The following is a 5,949-nucleotide window of genomic DNA, read 5'->3' on the forward strand; positions in this document are numbered from 1 at the left end:
ATCTAAAAATGTCCGATATACCCGCTTCATATCGGGTACTAATTATGCTAGCTACTTAAGTTATACCTTATTAGAAAAATAGCTCCCTAGCTCTTTAGGGGCCTTTAGAATTGCGATTTATATGAAGTCGAAAAATGTCCGATATACCCGCATTTATATCGGGTACTAATTATGCTAGCTACTTAAGTTATACCTTATTAGAAAGCTATGTTCTCAAGCAATCCAAATATAAAAACATTTAGCTTTCTAGCTCTCGTTCGTTAAAAACTTGGGTAATTTTGGGACATTTTTCGAAAAATGTCCGATATACCCGCATTCATATCGGGTACTGATTATACTTAAGTTATACCTTATTAGAAAGCTACGTTCTCAAGCAATCCAAATATAAAACAATTAGCTCCTTAGCTCTATAGGGGCCTTTAGAATTGCGATTTATATGAAGTCGTTAACTTGGGTAATTTTGGGACATTTTTCGAAAAATGTACGATATACCCAAATTTCGGATACTGATTATGCTAGCTACTTATATTATACCTTATTAGAAAGCTACATTCCAAAGTAATCCAAATATAAAAAAATTTAGCTCCCTAGCTCTTTAGGGACCTTCAAAATTGCGATTTATATGAAGTCGTTAAAAACTTGGGTACATTGAGATTTATATGAAGTCGTTAAAAACTTGGGTAATTTTGATACATTTATCGAAAAATGTCCGATATACCCGCTTCATATCGGGTACTAATTATGCTAGCTACTTAAGTTATACCTTATTAGAAAAATAGCTCCCTAGCTCTTTAGGGGCCTTTAGAATTGCGATTTATATGAAGTCGAAAAATGTCCGATATACCCGCTTTCATTTCGGGTACTGATTACGCTAGCTACTTAAGTTATACCTTATTAGAAAGCTACGTTCTCAAGCAATCCAAATATAAAAACATTTAGCTTTCTAGCTCTTTAGGGGCCTCCAGCATAAACAGTACCCGATATGTATGCGGGTATATCGGACATTTTTCGAAAAATGTCCCAAAATTACCCCAGTTTTTAACGACTTCATATAAATCGCAAATTTATCGGACATTTTTCGAAAAATGTCCCAAAATTACCCAGTTTTTAACGACTTCATATAAATCGCAATTTTAAAAGGCCCTAAAGAGCTAGGAAGCTAAATTTTTTTATATTTGGATGGCATGAGATTATAGATTTCTAACAAAGTATAACTTAAGTAGCTAGCATAAACAGTACCCGATATATATGCGGGTATACCGGACATTTTTCGAAAAATGTCCCAAAATTACCCCAGTTTTTAACGACTTCATATAAATCGCAATTTTAAAAGGCCCTAAAGAGCTAGGAAGCTAAATTTTTATATTTGGATTGCATGAGATTGTAGCTTTCTAACAAGGTATAACTTAAGTAGCTAGCATAAACAGTACCCGATATATATGCGGGTATATCGGACATTTTTCGAAAAATGTCCCAAAATTACCCCAGTTTTTAACGACTTCATATAAATCGCAAATTTATCGGACAGTTTTCGAAAAATGTCCCCAAATTACCCAGTTTTTAACGACTTCATATAAATCGCAATTTTAAAAGGCCCTAGAGCTAGGAAGCTAATTTTTTTTATATTTGGTTGGCATGAGATTGTAGCTTTCTAACAAAGTATAACTTAAGTAGCTAGCAAAATAGCTCCCTAGCTCTTTAGGGGCCTTTAGAATTGCGATTTATATGAAGTCGAAAAATGTCCGATATACCCGCTTTCATTTCGGGTACTGATTACGCTAGCTACTTAAGTTATACCTTATTAGAAAGCTACGTTCTCAAGCAATCCAAATATAAAAACATTTAGCTTTCTAGCTCTTTAGGGGCCTCCAAAATTGCGATTTATATAAAGTCGTTAAAAACTTGTGTAATTTTGGGACATTTTTCGAAAAATGTCCGATATACCCGCATTCATATTCAAGCAATCCAAATATAAAACAATTAGCTCCTTAGCTCTATAGGGGCCTTTAGAATTGCGATTTATATGAAGTCGTTAACTTGGGTAATTCTGGGACATTTTTCGAAAAATGTACGATATACCCAAATTTCGGATACTGATTATGCTAGCTACTTATATTATACCTTATTAGAAAGCTACATTCCAAAGTAATCCAAATATAAAAAAATTTAGCTCCCTAGCTCTTTAGGGACCTTCAAAATTGCGATTTATATGAAGTCGTTAAAAACTTGGGTTAAAAACTAAGTTATAGCTTAGTAGAAAGCTACATTCTCAAGCAATCCAAATATCAAAAAATTTAGCTTCCTACCTCTTTAGGGGCCTTTAGAATTGCGATTTATATTAATTCGTTTACTTGGGTAATTTTGGACATTTTTCGAAAAATGTCCGATATACCCGCATTCATATAGCATACTGATTATGCTAGCTACTTAAGTTATACCTTATTAGAAAGCTACGTTCTCAGGCAATCCAAATATAAAAACATTTAGCTTTCTAGCTCTTTATGGGCCTCCAAAATTGCGATTTATATGAAGTCGTTAAAAACTTGGGTAATTTTGGGACATTTTTCGAAAAATGTCCGATATACCCGCATTCATAATGGGTACTGATTATACTTAAGTTATACCTTATTAGAAAGCTAAGTTCTCAAGCAATCCAAATATAAAAAAATTAGCTCCTTAGCTCTATAGGGGCCTTTAGAATTGCGATTTATATGAAGTCGTTAACTTGGGTAATTTTGGGACATTTTTCGAAAAATGTACGATATACCCAAATTTCGGATACTGATTATGCTAGCTACTTATATTATACCTTATTAGAAAGCTACATTCTAAAGTAATCCAAATATAAAAAAATTTAGCTCCCTAGCTCTTTAGGGACCTTCAAAATTGCGATTTATATGAAGTCGTTAAAAACTTGGGTACTTTGAGATTTATATGAAGTCGTTAAAAACTTGGGTAATTTTGATACATTTATCTAAAAATGTCCGATATACCCGCTTCATATCGGGTACTAATTATGCTAGCTACTTAAGTTATACCTTATTAGAAAAATAGCTCCCTAGCTCTTTAGGGGCCTTTAGAATTGCGATTTATATGAAGTCGAAAAATGTCCGATATACCCGCATTTATATCGGGTACTAATTATGCTAGCTACTTAAGTTATACCTTATTAGAAAGCTATGTTCTCAAGCAATCCAAATATAAAAACATTTAGCTTTCTAGCTCTCGTTCGTTAAAAACTTGGGTAATTTTGGGACATTTTTCGAAAAATGTCCGATATACCCGCATTCATATCGGGTACTGATTATACTTAAGTTATACCTTATTAGAAAGCTACGTTCTCAAGCAATCCAAATAGAAAACAATTAGCTCCTTAGCTCTATAGGGGCCTTTAGAATTGCGATTTATATGAAGTCGTTAACTTGGGTAATTTTGGGACATTTTTCGAAAAATGTACGATATACCCAAATTTCGGATACTGATTATGCTAGCTACTTATATTATACCTTATTAGAAAGCTACATTCCAAAGTAATCCAAATATAAAAAAATTTAGCTCCCTAGCTCTTTAGGGACCTTCAAAATTGCGATTTATATGAAGTCGTTAAAAACTTGGGTACATTGAGATTTATATGAAGTCGTTAAAAACTTGGGTAATTTTGATACATTTATCGAAAAATGTCCGATATACCCGCTTCATATCGGGTACTAATTATGCTAGCTACTTAAGTTATACCTTATTAGAAAAATAGCTCCCTAGCTCTTTAGGGGCCTTTAGAATTGCGATTTATATGAAGTCGAAAAATGTCCGATATACCCGCTTTCATTTCGGGTACTGATTACGCTAGCTACTTAAGTTATACCTTATTAGAAAGCTACGTTCTCAAGCAATCCAAATATAAAAACATTTAGCTTTCTAGCTCTTTAGGGGCCTCCAAAATTGCGATTTATATAAAGTCGTTAAAAACTTGTGTAATTTTGGGACATTTTTCGAAAAATGTCCGATATACCCGCATTCATATTCAAGCAATCCAAATATAAAACAATTAGCTCCTTAGCTCTATAGGGGCCTTTAGAATTGCGATTTATATGAAGTCGTTAACTTGGGTAATTTTGGGACATTTTTCGAAAAATGTACGATATACCCAAATTTCGGATACTGATTATGCTAGCTACTTATATTATACCTTATTAGAAAGCTACATTCCAAAGTAATCCAAATATAAAAAAATTTAGCTCCCTAGCTCTTTAGGGACCTTCAAAATTGCGATTTATATGAAGTCGTTAAAAACTTGGGTTAAAAACTAAGTTATAGCTTAGTAGAAAGCTACATTCTCAAGCAATCCAAATATCAAAAAATTTAGCTTCCTACCTCTTTAGGGGCCTTTAGAATTGCGATTTATATTAATTCGTTTACTTGGGTAATTTTGGACATTTTTCGAAAAATGTCCGATATACCCGCATTCATATAGCATACTGATTATGCTAGCTACTTAAGTTATACTTTATTAGAAAGCTACGTTCTCAGGCAATCCAAATATAAAAAAATTAGCTCCTTAGCTCTATAGGGGCCTTTAGAATTGCGATTTATATGAAGTCGTTAACTTGGGTAATTTTGGGACATTTTTCGAAAAATGTACGATATACCCAAATTTCGGATACTGATTATGCTAGCTACTTATATTATACCTTATTAGAAAGCTACATTCTAAAGTAATCCAAATATAAAAAAATTTAGCTCCCTAGCTCTTTAGGGACCTTCAAAATTGCGATTTATATGAAGTCGTTAAAAACTTGGGTACTTTGAGATTTATATGAAGTCGTTAAAAACTTGGGTAATTTTGATACATTTATCTAAAAATGTCCGATATACCCGCTTCATATCGGGTACTAATTATGCTAGCTACTTAAGTTATACCTTATTAGGAAAATAGCTCCCTAGCTCTTTAGGGGCCTTTAGAATTGCGATTTATATGAAGTCGAAAAATGTCCGATATACCCGCATTTATATCGGGTACTAATTATGCTAGCTACTTAAGTTATACCTTATTAGAAAGCTATGTTCTCAAGCAATCCAAATATAAAAACATTTAGCTTTCTAGCTCTTTAGGGGCCTCTAAAATTGCGATTTATATGAAGTCGTTAAAAACTTGGGTAATTTTGGGACATTTTTCGAAAAATGTCCGATATACCCGCATTCATATCGGGTACTGATTATACTTAAGTTATACCTTATTAGAAAGCTACGTTCTCAAGCAATCCAAATATAAAAAAAATTAGTTCCTTAGCTCTATAGGGGCCTTTAGAATTGCGATTTATATGAAGTCGTTAACTTGGGTAATTTTGGGACATTTTTCGAAAAATGTAACATATACCCAAATTTCGGATACTGATTATGCTAGCTACTTATATTATACCTTATTAGAAAGCAACATTCTAAAGTAATCCAAATATAAAAAAATTTAGCTCCCTAGCTCTTTAGGGACCTTCAAAATTGCGATTTATATGAAGTCGTTAAAAACTTGGGTACATTGAGATTTATATGAAGTCGTTAAAAACTTGGGTAATTTTGATACATTTATCGAAAAATGTCCGATATACCCGCTTCATATCGGGTACTAATTATGCTAGCTACTTAAGTTATACCTTATGAGAATGCTACATTCTCAAGCAATGCAGATATCAAAAAATTTAGCTTCCTAGCTCTTTAGGGGCCTCAAAAATAGCGATTTATATGAAGTCGTTAAAAACTTTTTCGAGAAATGTCCGATATACCCGCTTTCATTTCGGGAACTGATTACGCTAGCTACTTAAGTTATAGCTTAGTAGAAAGCTACATTCTCAAGCAATCCAAATATCAAAAAAATTTGCGAATTATATGAAGTCGTTAAAAACTTGGGTAATTTTGGGACATTTTTCGAAAAATGTCCGATATACCCGCATTCATATC

Source organism: Calliphora vicina, unplaced genomic scaffold, assembly GCF_958450345.1.
Source record: "Calliphora vicina unplaced genomic scaffold, idCalVici1.1 scaffold_34, whole genome shotgun sequence".
Taxonomy (NCBI): domain Eukaryota; kingdom Metazoa; phylum Arthropoda; class Insecta; order Diptera; family Calliphoridae; genus Calliphora; species Calliphora vicina.